Genomic DNA, 25,406 nt, shown 5'->3' with positions numbered 1-25,406 from the left:
GCTCGACACACCTCCCGCTCCGGCGGGGCCTCACGCTGCACCACAGCAGCCGTGTCGACGCTCGCAACTGGGTTGTCGCTCCCGAAGCGAACGGATCCTCCACTTACACTCACGCCCTGCAGGGCGTCAATGCCGGTCATGCCCAGCAACACGTCTACACCCAGCAACCGGGCCGGTACGACGACCGCCCGCACACTCACTGTCGCCCCGCGCACTCCAAGGCTGACCACAGCCCGCCCACAGCACAGCACCGGGCTGTCGTTGACAGCGACCAAGCTGGCGTCACTCCGCTCCCAGCAGGACACCATGCCCTTCCACACCACTGTCTCGCTGCACCCTGTGTCGACGAGTGCTCGGCACTTGCGCCCATTTACATTGATGTCGATGATGGGGGCTCTTGGGTCACTGCGGCAGCTGGCGACGGCGGAGCCCGTGGCGCTGATGTAGCGCCGTCGCCGTGCCCGTTTGGGCAGAGCCGGGCGATGTGGCCTACCTGGTTACAGGTCCAACACCGCAGTGGTGGACGGCGACCCGTCCCTCTGGCTCCCCGCTGCTGCTGTACATATGATGGCGGCGGCTGGACGACAGCCACCGATGCAGTCGCTCTCTCCCTGGCCGCCATCGCCAACGTTGACCTAGCGACGGCGACGGCTCGCTCCAAGGAGAGAGTTTCATCTCCAGCACTGTTACGTACTGTTAGCCGCACCTCCGGCGGCAGACCTTGCAGGAAGTGCGTCGTCATCACTTCGTTGGACACTGAACCTATGAGGGATATCAGCCGCTTGACTGATCCCAGGTAGGCATCCACAGACTCGCCCGGTTGTAGACGTCGGTGATACAGCTCATACATAGCCGCGTCGGGTCCCAATGCAAATGCACGATGCAGTTTTTGGCGGACGATTGCAGCATCCCGCTGCTCGGTGGAGGAGAGGGTGGCCCACACCTCGTACGCCTGGTCCCTCAGGCGTGTGGGTATGACAGCGGCCAGTGACACACGACGCAGGGCACACAGCTGTGTCGCCTGCTCCAGCCATCTGACGACGTCACCGCTGCCGTCGAACTCCGGTATTGCCCGCAGATCGAATGCAGGCGCAGGAAACTCTGGTTCCATGGTATTGGTACCAGCTACCGGTGCACCACTGCCCTCTTCTACGTCAGACATAATCACAACACTTAGTCGAGAAGGCCGAAATAGCTTGTCGTACTGACTTAAAAGTCACCGTCCAGCACAAGAAGAAGATCTATTCTGCTCTCCTCTACACCTTCCAGCCAACTAAACTCACAATCCCCCTCCTGGCACATCCACAGCTCGCAGACACACATCTCACATCATCACCAACCAATCGCGCTGTCATACGTCATATATCTCACATCATAACCAGCCAATCATGCTCCCATACGTCATGCCCGGCCCAGCTACTTGCAGGGTGTAACTCGGCCCTGCCGGCATCAGATGCCGGCGGCTATGACCAACGCTGGGTCACCGGTTCACAGCTCGACGCTGAAGCTGACTCACACTTATACGGCTCACATTCATCCTTGCGTCACGCTACAGTTGTGTTGGTGCTGGCAGGTCACAAATCACCTTCACGGCCACACCCCCCAGCCGAGCGTCGCCAGTGGGCAGGGCGGGGCTGGAGGGAGGGGTCACGTGGCACGTGCCCCCCGTGACGGGTCATCACTGGGACGAGGTCCCCCCCCCCCCGCGATCGTCAGGAACGCGCCTGGGGCCGGCGCCAGCGCCGTGGGCGGGGGCGGGGGCGCGGACTGCCAGTGACGGACGGCAGCCGGCCCGCGCTGATGACGCCGCCGGTCGATGACGGCGCGCGGTCGTCATCGGCGGCGCCCCGCCCCGAGCGGCGTGATTTACCGTCGAAGACGACGATAAATCGCGCTCGATCGGCGCGGCGCCGGCGGCGACTGAGCGGGGACGCGGCCGGCCGCCGGGCGGGGGCGACCGCGGCCCCAGATACAGACCGGAAAACGACCGCACAAGATGAACCCCGCGACGACACGCAAACCCCGCCGCCCCCAGCCTGGGTGGCCCGATCCGATATACGTTACACAATACTTCGCTCGTTTATACATTCAGTGATCGCGAATTAATCGCTCCAAGTATCTGATCTCAGATAAACGACGGATGAATGCGGATAATGGCCGTTTATCGCACTTTATGAGAGCTAAACATGCACAATAGCATGGCAGTATTGGAAATTGATGACCAAGAAGAGGATCTTTAGTATAACCTACGATGGGCAATGCTAATCCAAAGTATACAATGCAGCCCTGAAGTACCCCAAGGGGCGCGAGGTTCCTACATGCTGCATTTATGCCTTACAAAACAGTGTCGGCGGCGCAGCCCTCTGTTGGCGGACAGGTGTGTTTCGATACCATCGGGTCATGTCGTCAGCGACCACTGGGGCTCCGCCTGCTCACGTACCACGTGCCAAGTGGCACACACTGTGTAGCGCCCCATCGTCCAACCCACCCGGGGATTCTGCCGTCCTCTGAGGTAAGATATGAATCGCACTTTAGCGACACCCACAAGCGGTGTGGAGAGATGCCACCTGTATGCACAGGTGATTTTTTAGAGTTGTTGATAAAACGGATATCGTTTGACACTTGTGTTGGTGGCACCGGAGGATCGCACAGAACCTCAGCTGCGCCCTACCGCTACACCAGTGAGACCAGGTGACTGCACAGACCCGAGCGCTATGCCCTGCACGCGCGGTCAGCCAGGGCGGCAAGCCGTCATCACAGGACACTATCAGAGGACAGCTCGCTAGACCGACCGACAGACCGCCCGTCGCGTCCACGGGACTCCTTCTGCATGAGGATGCGATGCGGAGTCTCACAACTCACTCCCGAGACTTTACTTGCCTTCCTCAGCTGCTGACTACACCTTGCCAGCTATAGGTCGACACCGAAACAGCTGGTGCGCCGTGAGCCGTGGGTCGGCACCTAGACAGCTTGTAAGCCGTGGGCCGAACCCCAGGACCATCAGGACGAGGCACGACAAGGCCACAGTTGACCGAGGGTGTATCGGTGTCATCCTCGGGTGGAGCTCACTGGCGCCGCCCCGCCGGCTCGCCTGACGACATCGCATTCCTGATGGGCTCGGAAACGGGCCGGGCCGTCACCGCGGCGGCGGCACTCCGGCCACTCCCGCGCCGCGCCGTTCCTGTGGCTCTGCCCTCCGCTCAGGGATATCGCGCCACTCCCTGCTAGGTGAGGAGGTCGAGAGGTAACTCCCCTATGTCGACACTCCTCGATAGGCTCAGCGGCAGGCGGCCCAGGGTTTGCTCATCTGGGACGCGTTGCGATCTGTTGAACCTCTATGTGTGACATTGCAGATGGCATATTATGTGACAGAGTAAAGATACCAAGTTACGCTCACTTATATTGTATACATTTTTGGAAACGCGCATGCCAACTATGCCTGAAATCCTAAATAGCCTGTCGCCTGCATGATACGATACGTCATCCAGCAGCAACCGAAACTTAAGTTTATGTAAAAATGAAGTTCGATATGTCTTCAGTCCCTAAATATTTATACGCGAACGCGCACAAAATTCGCAGACCAGGCGTACCGGACTGTCCGAAATAGGGGAAAGCTTCAGAGCGGAGCCAGAAGCGAGGAGGTCCTGCATGGGGCAGCGGGTCTCAGAGTGCGAAGGCCCCAGTTCGAAACACCCCCCCCCCCCCAAAGAGGAACGTGTCTTAGGGCGGGGAGGGGTCCAGCTTGAGAACAGGACCCCAGTGAGGGAGGGGCACAGGTCGAGGTCTCGGATCTCGGAGCGGGCGGGCCGGCGGGCGGAGCGGTGCCGATGACACGACTGACATCCCACCGTCCCCTCGGTCGGCTGGTGTCGACAGAGGCGCTATCACCCTGCCGCCGAGACGCCCACGACCCGTCCGGCCCAGTTGGCGCTGCCGTATATATTTGCATCGTATATACGGTCCGCGGCGAGCATTGACACGTCAGCCGTCCCGCCTGGCTGCCGAGAGCCGACCCGGCGCGGCCCGAACCGGACTGGTGATCGCTGGATCGGCCGAGCTGCGCTCCTGGATATGGGTGCCCGGATAGCCGCGCCGGCTGCGCCGGCCGCGCCGCAGCCGTCACATTACGTGCACTATCGTCGACAGGCGGCAAATCTGACGCGCGTCACGAACATTTCAACAGCGCCGCGCGGCCGAGGCGGCGGCGGGCGGCATTAACGACGCGGCGACCGGCCGGATTTCGGCGAACCGGCTGCGATCTATGCTGATGGGCCGTGCGGCGTGCTCGCGGAGGCGGCGGCCGACGCTCCACACCTCAGCTCCGCCCTCGCACCGACCGGGCGGCGGCGGGAGCGGCGCAGCGCGTGGGCGACGCGGGCGTGCCGGCCAAATTCCGCGGACACGTAAGCCACGTCGCCCGAGCGACGATCTGCGACTCCGCCCAGCCTCCACCGGCTCCGCCGCCTAGCTGCGCAGCTGCACCGAGTAAATACGCCCGGTCTACGCCGGTCTAGGACGCCACCAGACGGGATTTCCAGCGGCGCAGCGCGGCCACCCGTCAGCCCGCGCTTACTGGCTCTGTTTACGGGCGCCACCACGACCCAAAAGTGCCGTGTCGCGACGCTGTTTGGAGCGCGCCGGTTATGAACGGCCGTGCCGCTTCTGCCGCCGTTTGCCGCGCCGCTTGTGTCGTCGCTAGGTGGCAGGAGGCGGCACCGACTTCGGTCGGCGACGGCAATCTACCAGCCCAAAAATATAGGGTTCTCCCCACTATACGAACACTTTCTCGGCGCTATCCACCCCTGGCCATCATCCGACATCCTCAGCGCCGGCGGTCCGCCCAACGCCGCGGGCGGAGGCGAGGCGCATCCTCGTCAGATCTGGGTCGCACGCGCAGTCGGCGCCGCGCCGTACCGCTCGCTGCCCTCTGATTCACGGGGCGAGAGGGCCGGACACGCCCGGGCGGCCGGCGCGCGCCCGAGCGCCGAGGCACACCGCGGCGCCGCCGGCCCGGCTCCGCCCGCTGTCGTTACAGGCGACGTTTCGAAATGCCGCGTGTCATCTATTACCATAATGGTTCCAATAATTATCCGCCGCGGTGGTCCTGAGTAGGAAACAAATTTGTAAACGCGGCCACTATGCATCAGAAGACGATCAGGGCGGTGCGGGCGGCCGCGCCCGCCGCGCTGGGCCGATACACCCGCGGGCCGACGCCCTTGTCCTGCAGCTGGAGGACAGGTGCGGCACAGGACGAGGTACAAAGAGGTCCATTCGACCCCGTAGAAGGTGGAAAACCCGGATAAAAGTTTCAAGAATCGACTCTGGCTAATGGTTAGCTGACCAGGCATGATATTCGAGCCTTCACTGTTCGGGCTTGGCGATGGGCAGCGAGTTTATTCATCGACCTCCAGGCGACCTTTGCTAATGTATGATTCTAAGTGTCTGAGTGTCTACGTAAGGTGTCTGTTGGTAGTCTTCCAGTTCCTGAAATTGTTCCTCGTCCCAATGTGTCTTTCTTTGTCGATTTCTAAGCCAGGACTGGCCGACTGGCCCGGCAGACTACCCGAGGTGGTGCGGCCGGCTGCTACCGGCTCCTCCCCGCCCCCACCCCCGCCCGGGCTGCACCGCCGCCGCCCCAGGCCAGATCCGGGAGCTGCTGAGCCGGTGCTGTTTGTTTTCGCTAGTAAAGCGCGCTCGCCATGACACGGGCATCACGCTCGTACGATGTGAGGTCTCGGCAGGCGTGGCGGTCAACCGGACCCGCCTCGGGCGCTGCCGGAGAGACACGACCTCCACCGGCGGACGGTCGGAGCCGGATCACTGGTCCGCGCGGATACTGACGGACCCCGGGGTCCGCTGTGACCGCGGACGGTGCGCCGACCCTCCCCGTGCCGCTCCGCTGGACAGGTATTGCCTCAGACGGGCGGTGTAGTCACTGTCGCGGGCCGGAGCTCACCGCGCGGTGCTGCAGCGGCGCGCAGCACGGGCGATGTCCATCGCCTGTCCATTAAGTTGCAGAAGTCCACCCGGGCTGAAATCGGCTCCGTGAGGACGCGACGAGCCGGCTCTGCGCTGCACGAGCGGCGCCCGGTGGGCGGGGGCGGCGGCCGCCGCGGGCGGCAGATGTCCGCTGCAGCGGCACGACCGCTGAGCGGGTCGCTGCGGGCGGAGGAGCCGCCGCCGGCCCGCGGCATGGATGCCGCCGAGCCGCGCGCCGGAAGTCTCCGCCCTGTGCGGCGCCGCGCCCTCGCCGCCGCCGGGGTCGGTGCGCCGTAATGGTCACCGCGCCGTAATAGCGGAGGGCAAAAACGGCGCCCCGCCCCGCTTTCTGGCGCGCTGGGCCGGATCGGAGCGTCTTTGGGCCGGCGGCACCGTCCTCCCCACCGGCGGCCCGAGACGCCGCCACCGCCACAATGGACAATGACGGCGGCGGAGGTGCGGGCGGAGCTCGGGGCGCGGCGGCGGCGGCGGGGGCGGCGCGCGGCGCGGCTTTTTGCAAGGCGGCGCCCGCCGACGCCCTCACAACGACAGATGACGCGCCGGGAGGACGGTGCGCCACCCTGAGGTGACGCCCTCTGGTGACGCCCTGAGGTGACGCCCTGAGGTGCCGCTCCTCCCTCAGAACGCGCTACGGAAGGCGGCACCTCGGAGCTGAGGATGTTCGAGCCACCCGCCCCAGCAGCTTACAGGCACAGCACGTCACGGTTGTGCGTCAACCCGTCCCCTTGATCTTGAACGTAAGGAGGAGTGACCAAAAGTGCCACTAGCGCCACCGAGCGTTCTCCATCCACTACGGACCACACGGATGGTAGCCGGGACCACTCATTCCACCGCCGCCACATGCACCGATTTCACTTTCCCGCGTGCTGACGGGAAGATGGGCACACTGACACCGGCGGTGCCTCGGTGGTGATAAGGGTAATGAAGAGCAATGAGAGCGGTGCCAGCGGCGCGGCGCGGGCGGGCACGCCAGCGGGGCGCCCGGCGCGGGCAGCGGCCGTGCCGGGACCATCTCTCGCCCCAAGACCGTCGGCGGTCGCCGGACGGCTGCAGTATAAACACCAAGAGCTTGTTTGTCGCCGCGTTACGAGCGAGCGTCACGTAGTTCGAGGGTGATATACAGCGGTCACGGCCGGTGGCGTGATGAGAGTCGCGATCGGCGAGCCGCCGACGGAGCGGCGATGGAGCGTGCCTCGCCGACGCGTCGGCATCTGATCAGAACGAGCCTGGGACGCGTCGTCGTGCTCGCAGCGTGGTGTATGACGACGCTTGGATCTGCCCCGATGTGATGAGGCAATTTCTGCAGGTGGTGAGCGGTAACCTAGTGAGTCCACAGTGGCCAGACCGGCTCGGTCGCTGCGGGTCGTGTTTGCGGTGGGGAGGTCCCATGGGTCGGGCGCGGTCGGGGAGGAGATGGAGAGGCGCCGTGGCCAGCCGGACAGCCGACCGGACCATCGAGGTCACCGCGTGCCGGTGACCCGAGGTCAGCTGCTGAAGACGACACCTATTAGCCCCGCCGCCGCCGCCGACAACTTTCACTGGACGCCGGGCGGCGGGCGGCGGAGGGGCGGAGGGGCGGTTCGGTGGCGGTTACACAACAACCAGGACCGGCCGCGAGGCGCGGGTCATCGCAAGGCCGCGCCGGGTCCGAGCGGCGCGCGGCGACTCCTCTCCCGGCCTGGAGCGGTGCCACACCCGCGCGCGCCGCGCCGACCCGCCGGACTTTCTATAGCAGCGCCGGCGCCGAGCGGTGGCGAAAGTGACGCGGGTGTGCGCCGGGCGCCGCGGCGGCCACCGCGGGCCGTGCCATCCTCTGGCCAGGGGTGGCGACATCCGAGTGACCACGGCGCGGCGCGGTGCCGCCGCGACCGCTCCCCGCCCCGCCCGGCGCACCTGTCCCCAGCCGAGGCGGCGGTGGCGACATCGCACGTGCCGCTGCACCGCGGCGTCGCGCGTCGCCGGCTCCTGCGAGGCGGCGCTCGTGACCTGATGAATGGCCCGCTCCCTCCCCTCGGGCGGGGGCGGGGGCGCGGATCATGAGCCGTGACCGCCGCCGGCCGCTCGTGACGAGGATGGGCCGGCCTCGGCCGTGAGACGGGTCGTGATGGCGCCCCTCCCCGGTCCGGCCCGTGACGGAAGCGTCACACGGCCGCCGCCGTGACGAATCGTGACGCCGAGTCCGTGACGCGCGGCGACCGTGACCACCGTCGGGGAAAAAAACGCCCTCACCTTGGTTGGCCGCGCATTGATTATTGTTTGCTGGCCTGCAGTGGCGCAGGCACGATGGGGGTAGCGGGGAGGGGGCGAAAGCCACAGCTCATGGCTCGAAATAAACAAATTATCGCGGTCGAACGACTCAGCGGCAAAACCCAGGTCTGACTGTCCCGGCTGACTTCTAACCACCAGTAGGTTACCGGCTCTACCGCTCTGCCGCTCGTGGCACCGTAGTGAGGGATCCTCTCTGGCCATGCACGGCACACCAATGGCAGAGACGGCTGCGGCGTGGCGGCGCCGGTGGCAGCAGCAGGTCAGCGGTTGAGCGGTGGACAGGTCGGTTTGCGGGTCGTGGCCGCGACCATCTGTCCCGCAGACCGGTGTCGGCGGCAGCACGGTAGCTAACGGTAGGGTCGGGCTCTCAAGAGTGCGGTCGGGTCGGCGTGTTTCGATAACCGCTGCCCGCCGGACGGCTCGGCACGGCATCTTTGCCGGCCGTGGGAGGCGGTATAGCGGTGATTGTAGGATTAACTGCACTCGGGAGAAGCGTCAAAACATCGTGGTCAGAGGTTGAAAGCTGAGATGAACGCTGGGGTGCTGCAGGGTGAATCAAAAGGCACAAAAGAGACCAGCAATGTCGTCAGATGGCAGCAACGACTGACCCAGTAAACGGCCGTTATTATTGATACAGCCAGGTCGACGCTTGTGAAATCGGTGTCACACAGACTTTGTCGGCCGACACACAGACACGCACACAGCGGCGCGGCGGACGAATTCAGATGGATCGGCCGCTGATCCAATTGGGCGTCAGCGCAGTGCGATACCGGTGGCCTCACACGATTTCTGGATGGATGAGACGCTTCTCTCAGCGGGTACCCGTCTCCGAGCCGTCTCGGACGCAATCTCCAGGCGATCTCCTGGCGATCTCCAGCCGTCAACCGGCTCACGGACCGGAAACAGGCTCCTACCGGTCCGGACGGGAGCGTCGCATCTCGCGGACAGTCGGGCGTGACTTACCCCACAGTGAGCCGGTCTGCGGATCCCCAAACCCGGTTCCCGAATCGGCACCGATCTGGAATCGGCCGATATCGGGAGTGGTCGTCCCGGATCTGGCAGCGGAGACACTGGCAGCGAGACAGCGCGCCGCATATCGGCCCGCGGATCGGCGCCGGTTCGTGGAAAGCCCGCCTGTGCTCCCGGCGGCAGAGGAGACACCCGGTGTCCTCGACTGAGAGAGAGGGTGGGGGTGCAGGTGAGCTCAGGGAGGGGCAGAAAAACTGCTCTGTGTCGTCTCCAGATGCTCAAGTGATTCGCCATGGTTGTTCGTGGCGTGCCGCGTTGACTCATCGTGGCTAGGCCGTAGGCATTCGGCCAGTTATGTAGAGCTACACGTCACGTTCTAAATCGCTCTTTATCATGCTTTTATTCCCTAGAGCTACGCATCTCGCTATATGGCTCATTATAACTCTCTGCGGCTCTGTCATCGCAGCTTATATCATACTGCGCCTCACCGCAGGTCGTCTCGACCTACTGAGGCCACCACCCTGGTCCCTTGTCTCGCTCGACCATCGCCCAGGCCCCTGTACTCGCTCGGCCACTACCCTAGTCTCTACTCTCGCTCGACCATCGCCCATGCAGGTCCCTGCTCTCTCTGGTTCGGTCACCTTTTTCCAGCCTCTGCGGTGGACGGTCGCTGCCTCCCCTCCCCTCTCCCGCACCGGTGCAGCCGGCAGGAGGTGGCGATTTTTGGACAGGCGCCGTGCTCGGATGTCTCACCGCGTGACCGGAGTATCAGCGCCACAACGACACGACAGCTGGGGAGGCCGGGGTACGACAGATACGACAGGGAGTCGGCAGTAACGCGACACATGGGAGAGACGGTAGAGAGGGGAAGATACGAGCGAGCGGCGAGGGAGAAAGGGACGAAGACCAAGGAAGATGCATACAGGCAAAATGATACGGTCAATCTCTCCTCGAGACCTCATGGCTTAGCGGGGCCATAACTTTTGGAATCAAGCCAGCATCTATAGGCCCAGCCCCGGTGCCAATTAGAGGTCTCTCGCCGCATTTGGAGCAAACTGAACGGCTCACCACGCTTCACACTGGCCGCAATTGAACGTATAGCACACCCGACAGAGGCCAACGCCCAATGGGGATTCAGGATCGGCTTCTGACAATTGCAGGTCAAAGTTCGGACCCATTGCTGCAGGAAGCATACCGAAATCATACACACTAAATGTGGCGGCATGCAGGAGTCAAGGTCCGCCCTATAAATCCAGATGTTTCCAGATGGACGGGAGGTCAGTGCAGCCAGTCTCTAACCAGGGTGTCTCTGGCGTGGTCATGACTCGGGAGCCCCACCGGCCAGTCGGCAAGTGTATATGGTCCATGGACCACCCGTGGTGGCCTCTCGTCGTTGGGGCCCCGCCTGTTGTGGTCCACTGCACCGTTGGTCTCTGCAACTGCTTTACTATAGTCCGTTGGACCATCGGAGCATTTATCCACCATGCACCAGCTCGCTGGTTCATTGCTGGTTTCTCGCTCTGCTGTGTCGGTTCACTTTAATTCATCGGTCCGTCATCTCTCATTGCTGCATCAGTCCACCGATTCATAAGTTTATCGGTGCACGTGTCCACGACTCCATAGGTCCATCGGTTCGCCAGTTTTCACACCGTTTCACAGGCTGGCTAACCAGTCATCTGACCCAGCCCACCGGCCACATTCATAGCCTCAGACGTCCAGATGGCTAACGGCTGTCAGAGGTGAAACGGGAGGAGTCCCTTGACCCCACCGGTAGAGACGGGAACACAGCACAGTGGCTGAACGACTGCCAGAAGCACGAAGATGACGGGACATCACTCACACGATACCCAATCAAACTCGACACGCCACGTCAACACGGGCTGGTGATCAGAATTTGAGCAGCAACGGTGGCTTCCCGTGGTCATAAACTGATGTACTCTGCGGCGAGCAACATTGTTTTTATGACCACTTCAAACATCGTGAGAATCGCCTAACGAGCGGGGCAATCCAGACGTGCAGAGTTCGCTCAGTCAACGTCCGTCATTTCGCTGCACAAAAACACTCGCCGCGTTTCGTTTGTTTCATGTCACTCCGTTACGGCGGCGGTTGGTCGGGACTGGGTGGTGCCAGGGCGTGTAATAAGCTGCTTTACCGAGCTGGTGACGTGTGTATGAACTATGAAGGTCCGGCTGTCGGCAGAGCTATTGCATGAGTCAGCGTGGGGACGTCGCCAGTCGCCGTGCCGTTGCGAGGTGTGTGAGTGAGCTCTCGGCGCTTCGACGTGCTTATCTGGTTGCTAGCTGGCTGAGTTTGACGGACACACATGCTGCCGGCTCGGTGGTGTGGTCATCACCCCATCCGGCATCGGGGGAGGGGGGACGTGGTTTTCTGGTGCCCGGTTGCTGAGGAGGTGTGGTGGACAGGCTCACAGGCTCGCAGTCCGTAGTATCGTCTCCGGTTGCGGTGCTGGCTGACAATCTGACCAGTCAGGTTGTTTGTTGGATGGTCTGTAGCGGCAGGACACAGTCGATATGCCTCCAAAACATGCACAGACAGGGAAGGGGTCGCTCGGTGCTCTCCCGTCTCCGGGGCAGCGATAACCGCGGGTCTGCCGCTCGCCTTCTGCCGCGGCGTCTGACGAAACCGGGCGGCAGGGTGCACTGGGACACGTGCACTGCGCACACCGCCCTGTGAAACGCCTTGTGCACCGCCCTGCACAGTGCTCACCGCCGGCTGTGACCGACACTGACCGCAGGAAGGAGTCCACCGGACGTCTCTGAGCCAGTCACTGCGTAAACTGCCCCCGTCCGAGGTCCAACGGTCACCAACGTGTCACAACCACGGGCAGAGACGGAAGGGAACGGATTCTTTGTCTGCGGTGAGGGGACATTGATTTGGGTTGTTCGTTCATGCATTATGAAATGCTTTTTGACGCGTAAATTATACGACATGAAAGCATATACATTTTGAAACATAATAGAACCGTCAAATTGGCTAAGCATTTGAAATCACGGCGCAAGTTTTTGATTTCTCTTACGCATTATAAAATGTTGTGTTTATCAAAATAGACCCTCTTATGCTGCATGCATGATGCATATTTTTATGCGATGTCCCTTCTGTAAATAACGATACATTACATGTTTTCCGAGTGTCGGCAGTGTCGTGTCGGCACTGCCATAAAAGACGTTTATTCAGCTGATTTCTGAATCGCACGGTGCACAAAGCGTCACCGTACACTTACTGGCGAGAAATCCGCTTGGCTGCGTGCCGTCACGCCCGTCAATTTCAGACCATCTTATCGATATTAATCACGCGATTATACTCAATCTATCATCAGAATCGCAGCCTTATTCACAGCTCGGCAGACATGAGTGCACCATTACTCAGGCCGTGTAGAGCCGGGCCGCTCAAATTGAAAACACCAGCTGCAGCGAGCTGCGCCCCACTCTTTGGAAGGCGTAAACGTCGCTCAGGAGTTGTCCGATTATTTAGTGGCGATCGCCGCGGCGGACCGGCAATGAACTGGTGCCCGTATACGCCGAGCCATTGTGGCCGGATCACTCAGCCATCGACGGGGCATCAATTATCCGTCGGATCGACCGTTATACGGACGGTAAATTCATCGCCCGACTCATTGGAACATTACATAATTGCAATTTATCGATATTGCAACACCTCACGGTTTGGTTCTCAGAGCTGGGCTGTAGTTGAACGATGGAGGTCCTGGGTGGGGCGAGGGCCACTCCTCAGACCCGGATTGGGTTTTATGACGTCATCAGTGACCGGGAGACCGCCGGCGGTCACACAATCCCGGCACAGCGCGTGACCCCGTCTCTGGCCGATGGGACGGTGATGAGTAACGCCATTCGTCATCAGCACGCCACTGAGTGCCGCGGCGCTGTGCGGCGATATCGGTGCATTGGCGACACTTATGACGCACATGACGAGAGGTGACGCATCGTCACACCACGCCCGAAGGCCGGGGTTGCGCGCGGTGCGACGCAGTTTGGAGACGAGACTGCAGAGCGGGGGCGGTGAGGGTGGGGACCGCCTCTACCGCTTTAAGTGCAGCACTCACTATCGCTGAGAGCCGCTCAGGGTCCGAGCCGTGTTGACAAACTGCGATGTTGACGGCTGCGGCCGAGTCACGAGGTCCAACGACGGAGTTGGGCCCCGCCCGTCGACCGCCGACGGACGGCGCGGGCGGCGCGCTTTACCGACACCGTAATCAGTGTGACTGCGCTATCAAATCGCGTCTATAATTGAGACGAATGTGGGCGGCGGCATGGCGCGGTGGCTGAACTAAACGCCGGGTTTCGCTGAGTCTCAAACGCCGCTGAGAGTCGAGCTGGACCTCAGAACTCGCTGGAGCGGCACAGAGTACCGTCTGAGACTGGACCAAGACGGGACCAAGACGGGACCGTTGAGAGTTCCATTCCCAGACCGAACTGAGGTCCAAGACCAGACTGTAGTGAGTCCGAGGTCGAGACAGGACCACTCGGTGACTAAGAAGCCGGAATAGCGTCATAAGTCGACTGTGGCGGTCCTGATGGGCGAAAAGTAATGTCTCGTCACGGTGTTGTGATGGTAAGGAAAGGGGAGACGTGCCGTATCGTTACCTCGGGTCCACAACTTATAAACAACGGTGTGAGAGGAGACAATCGAGTCAGATGTCACACCCGTGACCTCTCGTACCGTGTCACACAGTGCGACACTGCTCTCTGACACACCTACACCAGGTCACGACCCGACACAACACGGGAGACGCATTATCAGTGTCACGCCCCGCGGGAAAAAGCCACCGATAAGCGACCCTCTTAGTGAGCTGCAGGGAGCATGACCCTAATGGGCACACCCCGATCGCTTTTGCAGCTACTTGGGATTCTCGGAACGTTACTTGAGGTGCTGATAGTTTTTTGCTCGGTTAGTGATGTTGACTATCAAACGCTTTTACAATGATAGGTACAGTATGCACAATATCTGTTATGGTTTTTCACCATCATTGCTCTCATACCGTTAAAAATGCAAATGAGTTTATCCCACCAACTCACCTGCAGCTATGGCTTCACCTATCAACCAGACAAGCTTCCCTGACTATCCACTATTCACCAAATTCTCCTGAAGCACCATCAAAGGGGGAGCATTCATTCTGGCCAGGGTTCATAATGTCCAGGGTACGCTATGCCCAGTGTCAAAATGGCCAGTGCCTTGAATGGGCCAGAGTTCATAATGTCCAGGGATTGCATGGTCCAAATGTGGCCAACTAGCTGCAGATAGGGTATATTCAAAGAGGCCAGGGTTCATAATGTCCAGGGCACGATGTGTCCAGTATTCGAAATGGCCAGGGTTCATAATGTCCAGGGCACGATGTGTCCAGTGTTCAAAATGGCCAGTGCCTTGAATGGGCCAGAGCTCATAATGTCCAGGGATTACATAGTCACTGAAAGTGACGTCATTATGTAAAAAACACGGAATCAGCTCAATGCAAAGCAGTGCAGTGCCGAAGGCAATGCCTTAGGAGAGATCACAGGCAATAGTAAATCAAATATTTTTAGGTTAAGTGGTTATGTATCTGGCTTCAGGCCGAAGGCCTGAAGCCTGATGCATAACCACTTAACCCTATTAGTGGCAGGCTCCTGGCTAGGTACCCCATATTAGTGGCAGGGGGGGCTGTTTACGACCCCCCTTGATATCTCGAGATCTAACCGGTCGATTTTCAAAATTCAAACGGCATTCGATTTGGCTCAACGAGATCTACATTTCTAAAAAAATAAAATCAAAAAATGTCAATAGGGGGGTAGAGGGGGGTAAAAACGGGCAAATTGCAGATACATTTTAGACTGTTTATCACGGCCAGGTTTCTGAACCAATCTTAACGCAACTTTTGCCGATCGATAGAGAATGAACCAGGAATTCACATGGATCCTAAAAATATGCATTTTCAAAAATCATAGGCGGATACAGATCATTGAGATTGGGGGTACACAAAAAGTATAGTAAATAAGGTTTTTGTTGGTACTGTTTCTAAAAAGGGTGGTAATGGTCTTGTTATGTTATAATTTTCTTATGAGAGAACGACTAAAATTGTATTGGTAATGCATAGGCGGTGTCAGGGCACCTATGTTGGGAGGTAAAACATAACCCCCCTTTTTGGACGCCTGGATCCGCCTATTATAGCAAAAACGTGTCAAAAGAGGATGCACAATAACTGTATATGTTATCACATGATACCTTTTATTCACTGTTCGTAAAACTGGTGCAGCATCGTGATCTTCGCCCAAATGACTCGCCTCACGAATAGGACCCCCCAATTCCCAGTGCTCTGGAGCCGCCCCTGGTAAAGTTATGAACTTGAAATTTTCAGGGAATGTGCCCAATTTAGTTTTAGGAAAAGTCAGAAAATTTCAGCATCGTAGCTTCAGCGGTTTCGGAGATATTCCCGAAAAACCTGAGGGGTGGATAAAAACAACCCCCCCCCCCCCCTGCCACTAATAGGGTTAACCTAAAAATATTTGATTTACTATTGCTTGCAATCTATTCATGCGAGAAACTATTTCCTTATCCCTGGTAGGCAAACATCATTACCTTAGGTTAGGTTAGGTTAGGTTAGGTTAGGTTAGGTTAGGTTAGGTTAGGTTAGGTTAGGTTAGGTTAGGTTAGGTTAGGTTAGGTTTGGTTGGGTTGGGTTGACTATGTAATCCCTGGACACTATGAACTCTGGCCCATTCAAGGCACTGGCCATTTTGAGCACTGGACACATCGTGCCCTGGACATTATGAACCCTGGCCATTTCGAACACTGGACACATCGTGCCCTGGACATTATGAGCCCCGGCCATTTTGAACACTGGACACATCGTGCCCCGGACATTATGAACCCTGGCCTCTTTGAATTTACCCTATCTGCAGCCAGTTGGCCACCTTTGGACCATGTAATCCCTGGACAATGTGAACACTGGCCAATTCAAGGCACTGGCCAATTCGAGCACGGGACAGATTGTGCCCTGGACATTATGAATCCTGGCCTAAATAATACGCACCCCCATCAAAGACGCTGGCTGACCTCGCCCCTCCCGATGACCTCAGCCCGTGGCTGTCCGGCCCAGCCCGGTGAGTAGGCGCGGCTGGGACGCCCTCGCGTCTCCGTCTCCGTCTCCGCCACAGCCGCCCAATACCCGTTTTCATGCAAATCCGCCGGCGGGAGCGGTCGCAGCCTACACAATCTCGGCCCCGGCCGGATGTTCAGAGGGGAGTGGCCGTGCCGAGGCCGGTCACGCGCCGTGCTGTGCCGTAGTCGCTGCACGCCCCACGCCCCCGGCCGTACCGGACCGGACACCGGGCCACGGCGGCACGTCGCCGCACGCCGCCGTACCGCGCCGCCAAGCCGCGGTGGCTCGGAGCGGACGGTCAAACAAGGAAGCGCCGAGACGGCAGACGATAACATTGTCGTCCGAACAGTAGCCGGGTAGTCGGTGCTATTGTTATGGTGTGGTGGAGACCGGTCAGAGAGACGTGTCAGCCTGCATTGGTGCTAGAACGTTGGATATAGGCTCTCAAGGATGGATGGCTGGACGGAAGAACGAACGGACGGGCTAGCAAACGAACAGACGAACAAACGAACGGTCGGCGGGGCAACTCACAAGCGGACGTGCCTGAGCGAGCCTTGTGACCAACCGCCGCCCGGGCACGTCCGCGCCGGCCGTGCAGGGCGGCCGCACGCGCCGGTCTGCACCGCTGCCCCCACCCCGCCCCCGGCCCCGACCCCGCCCCCGCCGGGAGGGCTGCGCAAGGTCAGCCTGGGGTGACGCCCGGGGCCAGGGCGAGTACGATATCAGCACCGGAATGTCAGACGAGGAATGTGGGCTGTGAAGCCAGCGGCGCATCGTACATACATACATACATACTACCGAGCGGAGAGAACGCTTCGGCACCCGGGAGAGTAACGCAGTAACGGAGAGTTACGTGACGTGATACTGCTCACCACATCAGCGCCGTCACGGGATGCGTCACGTGACGGTCGCTCACGCGATCAGCGTCTTGTCTCGTGATGTCCACGACGCGCCTATTCGGCGTGACATCTTCATCTGGACGCTACCCGGACCTGGCACAAGGCTCTCCTGCGGCGGTCGCGATCGTGCTCAACCGTCGGCCATTCGCAGCGTCGTAGCGTCGTACAACGGCCATGCTGGTCGTACCGGGTGTACCGGTCGTACCGCCGTGCTGGCCGTACCACCAGCGTCGTTAGGGACCTCCGCAGACGCCCTCAGGCGAGGTGACGGCTGACAGACTACGCTGAGCTCATCCTCAGCCAAATTACCAGGCCGTGTTTGGTTCGGGCACCGCTCCCTCGTTCAATAAATAACACGACAGCCTGCAGTGCGGTGCTCCGCCGCCGCGCTGGTCCGTGGGCTCTCATAAGACGGTGCTCATCGGAGCTACTGGGCTTCGTCAAGGAACAAATGTTGCGGAGATGACTACAACGTCATCTCAACAACCCACAACTTTGCTCGCGTCTAGGGAGCCTGTCGAATGCGCTCGCTCGGCTCGTAACTCACAACTGCAGTAAAGCGGGATAAGTGCGCGCGCACACAAACACACACGCACACACAGCACTCACGGGCCGCGCCCGAGCAGTCTATCTCATCAGCGATGACGTCACTAGCAATCTACCGCCGATACTGCGCAGGGAGGGGGCGTGGGTGGGGAGGGGAGGGGGTGCGCAGGGCTTACCTGGTGGTTGCGGTAGCTCCCTGCAGGTTTGGTAGGCTCGGGAGGCTCCTGACAGGTCTTGGCCTCTCCGTACGGCACCAGACAGGTTTGGGCGGCTGTGGGCGGTTTTGGGCGGCTCCGGGCGGCTCCGGGCGGCGGTCAGCGATCCGGGGCGGCTGCGTGCGATCCGGAGCGTCCGTGGGCGGCGGTGGCGGCGGCGGCGCGGGGCAGGGCTCACGTCGTGGCCAGGCTGGGCCGAGTGTCGGCGACCGCCGCCCGGCCGGAGCCCATCCCGGCACGGCTGGTACCGATAGTCGCCGGGCGGAGCCGCTCAGTACCGCCCGCCCCGCGAACATGGACAACAATCGGGAGGGTAATGCTAAGGTCCGTGGAGGAAAAGTAATCTAAATGGTGCTGGTTAGTGAGAATGAAGTAGGAATGAAGACCGGATAGGGTTATTTTTAGACGGGTGAGAATGATTTAGTAATGCAGGTTCCCGTTCGGGTTTCGGTAAGCTGTGATTACTGCGCCCGTAATGACAAAGATCATGCAAACATAGAAACACAGCCAGCCGCAAAATGAAAATTAATGAGGCCTAGTGACAGATGTTTGCATGATTAAGGGGATTTTGTGCACGACTGCAGAAGTGACGACACAGAATTACACATAAAATCTAGGAAACTGGCACTTATCTTGTCCGAAATAACTATCTGGATATCCTGCTGAAACAAATGGGCAAATTGGGAAATATGCGGTCTCAATTGCAGTGGAAAAATGTTTGCTTGCAAATTTATTTCTTGGACTGTCTTTTTGTCTTCTTCTTTTATGTAGTCTTGCTCTAAAGTTGAGGTTAAAAAGCATCATGCCATAAGTATTTGACTTGTTACGTAGGTAAACATCGCGGATAGTGTACGTTGCATGTAAAAGAAAAAGATAGCAAGCAAATATTTATAACCCTGTCTGACTCGTAGGTATTGCTCATCGCTGGTTCATGGTTGATGTCTTTCGAATGTCCAACTCACACGCCTATTCATCTAGCAATGTTTGTTTATTTACGTTTTCGCTTAGTTGCTCAGAAAATTATTTTATCTTTCGTAATGTCAACAATACCTGCGAATGTCAAGTAAAATTTAATAAATCTATAAAACCAACTATAGAACACTCCAGTAAACTGACAAATCATCAGCCCCACCCTGCTTCCTCTAACCTTGCCATCTCGCCCAAAACGCTCTCAGAGCCTGGGATTGAGTTGTTTGGGTCGGCCGCTGTCGTGCCGTCTCCGATCGGCCAGTCACGGTGTGTTTTATTTCTATGACACGCCGTTTTGTCCTCATATGACAGGCGGGCGGCCGCCGGACGGCCGAGGCCTGCGCCACTGACGGGTGCGCCGGCGCCGTTCCTTCTTCCCAGGCCCGGCGATTGACGGCTCTGTTCAACAAGCAGACAGCGGCCGAATCTGGCGCTCATGCTGACGAGGCCACGATAAAGGTGGGTCGCGGCCGCCACCAGGTAATCTGAACGCAATTTATGACTGCGGACATGCGACTTGTTCACATGTCAGGTCGCAGGCTTGTTTGAACGTGGTTAGGGTGGGGTCAATGCAAGTAGTTTGATAGTGTGGTTAATGCCGTAAGGGCTACACAAGGTATAGAGTCCAATTTAGCCTGGGTACACTGTGCACGGCGATTCGATAAAGCTGACTACCTTTTAGCATAACATGTATGATTGAAATGAAGACAAGCCTTTCTGTCTGCAATTTCCTTATAGCATTGTAAAACAAAGTAGTGTAATAAGTAGGTAAATATATTTGTTTTCATTTTTTCGCTTCGAGCTTTGTGCGTCACATTTTTTTAGGACCTTCTATTGCCACATTTTTACACCCTCATTTCCTGAAGAATTTCATCCCCGCGTGCTCAGACGGGGTCGCATTTCGTCTGATCTGTCCATTTACACACACTCGCCTCGGGTCCATTTTTTTATCGGCCGCCTCGGATGGACACGGCCGTCTCTGTGTTCGCCCAGACCGCGCTAACACGGCCCACATTCGCCATGGGCGCTCTCACAGGCCGCTAAATGAGTAATTTACAGGTTAGGAAACACGGCCGGGCTGTGTCTGTCAGACAGGGTCTAATAACGTCTGAAGATGGGTGTGGATATCCCCAGCTCTCTCTCCCTCTCTCTCTCTCTCTCTCTCTCTCTCTCTCTCTCTCTCTCTCTCTCTCTCTCTCTCTCTCTCTCTCTCTCCCTAGACAGGTCCAATTCTGGGAGTGGTCGGCGCCAATCCTGAAATTGGCCACACGGCCGACACCATCGATGCTGTCTCATCGGCAATTAAAGTGGCGGTGCTAATGTGGCGCGAAAACGCCCTATGGCGCCACAGCCACGCGTCGTACACTTCACATAAGAGAGTATCAGCTGATCTTGGCCTCCGGTAGATTGGTGATGTGTCGGGCCAGAGGTAAAGGTGCCAGCCGTTGGCTGTGGTTTGAGGGCTATCTGACTTAAGTGTTTGTATTTATATGAGACTGTAAAGTCATATTTAAACCCAGGTATATTAATGATAATAAATCGTTTAGCGGACTGACTCTGGGTGTAAAGAAGCTATTTTTTCCCTGTACTTCGACCTTTATTGACAGGTCTTCAAAGGGGCAATGCGATTCAAAAAACAAACAATAATCATGCTATCTACCTAGTTTGTATTTAGACACATGAAAAAGTAGATCAGATCAGAATAAGCTGGGTCAATAAGCTGTATCTCCAGATCAGAGTTAGTGGATAAATGGTCCTGTGTCATTCTACCTTAACCCTCGCCCGCACATGGGGGGGGTGGTTGCCACCCCCCCCCAGGTAGTCTTTCTGCTCTGCACTCAACATTTTTAGAGCTAGAAGGCTGATTTTTCGTATAGCTGCTCCTCTATCCTTTCTTGATGTCCACTAAAAATTTCAAGTTTCTGTGATTTTTGGTTTCGGAGATATGACCTTGTTTTTCAGGTCATGTCATGACCCAAATGGCCAATTCTCAACATCTTGCGTTTGCCATGGGCCTTATGAGCTTTTGACACCCTGATTTCGGCCTTTTTTGCCAGTCTTACCTCCCACCTATCATGGAACATGTTGTTCGACGATGTACAGGGGTCAAGGTCAGGGTCAAGGTCAACCTAGGTCATCTAAGATAATTGCGTTTTAGGCTAGCTGAATTTACTTTTTTTGAAGTTTTTTGACTGCATTTTTGGTAAAAGCTTCTCAGATCATGATTTCATGTAATATGGACCCAAAAACAATCGGTGCACACATCAGTATACACACAGACACACACAGACATACAAACACATATAATTGACCTTGACCTAACTTGACCTGAAATGACCTCAGCAGCAAAGTTCTGGTCGGGTAGTGTGACAAAGAGGTTCTAGCTGGCTTGGCACCAGAAAACAGCATCGTCATCGGTATTTGATAAGCAGCACACTTGATATCCAACGGTGACCCAAAACAGCAACATTTTTTAGTTTGACCTGACCTGGAAGGTCAATGACTGACCTGAGAAGGTAAAACTGGGTATCATTGGATTCGTCTCTTCCCAAAGAATCTTTTTGGTCTTTACTGCTAAGCTCTTTCTCCAACAGGAACGAAATGGCGCGGGGGGGGGGGTGGCAACCCCCCCCCCCCCCCATGTGCGTTCTAGGATGGGAAAATGGCATGTGCGGGCGAGGGTTAACCCTAGCCTTATCAATGACCCGGCCAATATGTAAATAAGGCCCGAAAATAGAGAACACTTTTCGTCACCTAAGTCTTGCTTAAATACCAAAACCGTGTGGCGTTGCGTGTGGGTAAAGTGGAACTGTGTGAGCTCTGGCATGACTTCTGAAATGAAATTACAGAATTGCTGAAAGTTAGAGCGCTGTTTGATCAATAAAAATATTCTGAGACAGATAGCGCTACCTAGTTTTTTTTTATCCATTGTTCAAATTTATACATGAAATGAAATATAAATATTCAAAGTCTGACATAGGTAGTCGCAGATGCTTTGAGGTTATAATTAGGTTAACGTGCAACTTATCAGGTAAAAAATACTGACTCGCATAATTTCATCATCTTAGCTACGCGTCAAGCAATCGGCACTCCCGTCTTTCCAAGGATGTTCACCTAAGAATAGGGACATTTGCAAAAACGTATGCCATATAATCTTAGCATTGACGCGCTGGAGACGCACCTGCATTCCGTATTTGACGGCACATCACATCGTAACAATGTGACAGCTGAAAGAAAGCTACGAAAAAGTAATGTACCTACCTTTTCCGTCGTCGTCTGTCTATTCTTATTGAGTTTTCTGATTGAAACCAGTGTCAAAGCACAAATCAAACTAAGATATATGTAGTACCCTTGTTATGATACTGAGAAGCAGCAAGTGGTATTCTTGAAAAAGCGATAGTGTCACTTTTTACAGCAATACATGATCGATCCTGCTGCTAATGCGAATATAACTTCATCTATGATTCATTGATATGCCTACAGGGGCCTTTAAGTAATTTTAAACCACAAGCAAAGTGTTTTGATTTCGAAATCTTTGCTCTAGCTTATTCCATAGCACTAATAACACAACACTCTTTCACTCATTGCATATTCCTAAAACATCTCAGCCTCCTTCACCCTCAGCTCTAACGAATACAGTCCCAACTCCAAACAAATCGCAGCGGCTGTTAGTACCACCACAACTCGGGGCGCCACTATCGAGCCGAGCCAGGGCGTGGCCAGCCGTTTCTCTTCTGCCCCAAGCAGAAGATGACAGGGCCAGTCGAGGATTACTCAAGACACGCCCGCACGGCCGGCGCCGCGCGGCTGGACAAAGGCGCGGACCGCACCGCAGCGCCAGCGAGCCGTTTTTGCGACCGCGGAGGGGCCGTGACCGCTGTTCTTACCAGAGGGAGGGGCGGGGTCGCAGAGGTGCAGGGTGGGTGGAGATGGTGGACGGGGAGGTGCAGGGTGGATAGGGGAGGGAGAGTAATGAGAGAAGAAGGGTAAAGGGAACAAGGAAGATCATAAAGTGGACAGAAAAGGTGAGGATGGACGGATAAATATATTGGAGAGGGATCCGCGGCGCGAAAAGTGGGTTGCCGGGAAAAGGTTGCCGAGTAGATGAAAAGACATCGACCTGGGACATTTTAATGAGTTTCAGGCAGCAGGGGTGCATTTTTCAGCGTGGAGAGAAGACAGAGAGGTATAGGTCAAGAAGGTTCAGAAAGGACAAAGAGGCGCGGTTTAGGTGGGCCGAATATACAACAGCCTTATCCGGGTGCGGCACATTTCGGATTCCGCGCGGTAGGGAGGCGGGACTCCGCTGGGCTCCGCTGGGCTCCGCTGCGGCTCCGTTGGAATCTGATGGCTGGCTGCTGGTCGGGTGTGGCGCGCGGTGCATTGAGGAGAGACGCGATGTGGCATGCCTTGAGTGGTGTGAGGCGGTTTGGTGTGCTGAGGTGAGACGTGGTGATGTGTTGCATGGTATGTTATGTGTGGTGCGATGTGGTTTTGTATAGTGTGGCTTGGTATGGCATGGTTTTATATCTGGTATGACGTGCTAGGTTAGGTAGGTATGGTTTGAAATGGTATAACGTGCAGCGCTGCCCCAGATTGAGCGTTGAACGCGGTGCGGCGAAACCACCGCCCAGCCCCAGACTCCCTCCCTGCCGTGCCGGCCTGGCGTGCTGGCGGCGTCTGCGCCGACCCCGTCTCCGTCACATCCTCCTCCCGTGCATCACGTGACGTTACGTCAGCCGCGGCCAGACGGCGCGGCGCTTTGTGACGCGTGACGAAACTGACCCCGCCCCCGCCGGCTGTGTACTTTGTACACTGCAGACGGACCGAGACTGGCGGGTCTGTGTCGGGCCTGGGAGAGCGGCACAGGGCGGGTCCTGGCACCGGGTACTGGGAAATTGTGACAAAGAAAGGCCCCCGCAGCGGCAGAGCCACGGCAGAAGGAGGTGGCAGTGAGGTCAGAGAAGTACGGATGGGGTGGTTGGATGTGGTAGAGGAGAATAATGCAGCGACAAGTAACTAAACAAAACATGCTAATTTGTAATATGAGAATACCATTTTATTTTATCAATAACACGGGTTATCTTCTCCATAAGCTGTTTCTACCTGCTAGCATTTTTACAACCCACAATTATACCAATAAAATATATGTCTGGGACTTTCCGCCCCGACATTCTCCGGCTCGCCGCGGCGACCTCTCCCATGCAGCGAGCTCCCATCTCCAGATTGTCTCTGCACGACTCGGGAGACAAACATCTCGGCCGCGATGTCTCACCGGTTCGCCGGGGCCCGTCAGCTCGCCCCTGCCGGCCGGCTCCGGAGAATTAAAACATAAACAGGACCTGTGACGTCAATGCGGCTCGTATCGTGATACACCAGGGCATTTAACATATTACAGCGGGGCTGAACATTTTTACATGGCATTGTGCACACATGGTCCGCTATGACAAATTGGACGGCTGGTTGTAGGAAGATTCGGAAGGATCTCTGCTGTGTATTCTAAAGTCAGTCGTAGATGAGGTTTATTGTCAAAAAAGTACTTGCCTATAATGAGACATCTGTCTTTATCTATTGATGTTCTTCTTTGATACCTTGCACATGAGTTTTGCCATTTAATTTCATCTAGGGTGATACGTCATATCGTCAATGTATTACTCCTGTAGGGTCGAAATACAAAAGTATAGGCGGGTGGGTCAAAAACTGAAAAGTATAGGGGAAGAGGTGATGCCACACAAAATCAGTGTGCATGATGTGATCACTCACTGATCAGCAACCCTTTCTCATGTCTACCAGCATCTGGTCAACATGACACACCTCACGCCATTGTTTCAGTGAGCCATCGGGTGATGAACGAGGAAACGAAGCGCCTTAGACAGTGTCTCCACCGAACACTCCTCAACAATCCTCTACGACACGGCATTCAGCGGAAATAACATATGGCTCTTGCATCAGCTGGATCGTACCCCATATATAACTAGCTCGGCGCTGCTCCCTTGGACAAATCATCACCCTCTTCTATAGGGGACATTCCGGGTGTGCACGGTTAACGGGTGTCCGGTCGGCGACAGAACGCTGACCTTTGACCTCTGGTGACGGGGGGAGGGGGAGGGGAGAGCGCACCCGCTGCATTGCCAATGGGTGGTGCCATTCCTCCACTGAGTCGCAGCTCGCTGCAGCTCGTTCTCAGTTCCGGGTAGCTGCAGGGAGCGCGCTGAGAGCTGGTCACCGACTCAGCGCGGAGAGCGAATGAAAAATTAACGGATGTGGGGATGAGAAGGAGAAGAGGGGGATGGTGAATGAAGTGAGATGAGAGGAGAAGTCAAGAGAGGACGTGAGGGAAAAAATGGAAAAACCAGACGTCTATGGAGAAACATAGCATAAGTATGATATGAAGGAAAACAAGGAATTTTAACTTAAAAAAGAAGGAAACAC

At 57.0% G+C, this 25,406-nt stretch overlaps 1 protein-coding gene across 1 annotated transcript in view; it reads right to left on the bottom strand.

The window, feature by feature from the left end:
- The window catches only part of LOC122388589 (Krueppel-like factor 8), an 88,311-nt gene extending 70,102 nt beyond the window's left edge, over window positions 1-18,209 (bottom strand). The window contains exon 1 of the mRNA XM_043379778.1: window positions 17,967-18,209. The gene's annotated coding sequence lies outside the window, so the exon portion shown is untranslated. The remainder of the gene's footprint in view (window positions 1-17,966) is intronic.
- Between the last annotated feature and the right edge of the window lie 7,197 nt (window positions 18,210-25,406).

The sequence above is a fragment of the Amphibalanus amphitrite genome, unplaced genomic scaffold (assembly GCF_019059575.1).
Source record: "Amphibalanus amphitrite isolate SeventyFive unplaced genomic scaffold, NRLGWU_Aamphi_draft 000327F_arrow, whole genome shotgun sequence".
Classification (NCBI taxonomy): Eukaryota; Metazoa; Arthropoda; class Thecostraca; order Balanomorpha; family Balanidae; genus Amphibalanus; species Amphibalanus amphitrite.
The sequence above is the reverse complement of the archived record's forward strand: the minus strand, read 5'-3'. Positions and strand labels throughout refer to the sequence as shown.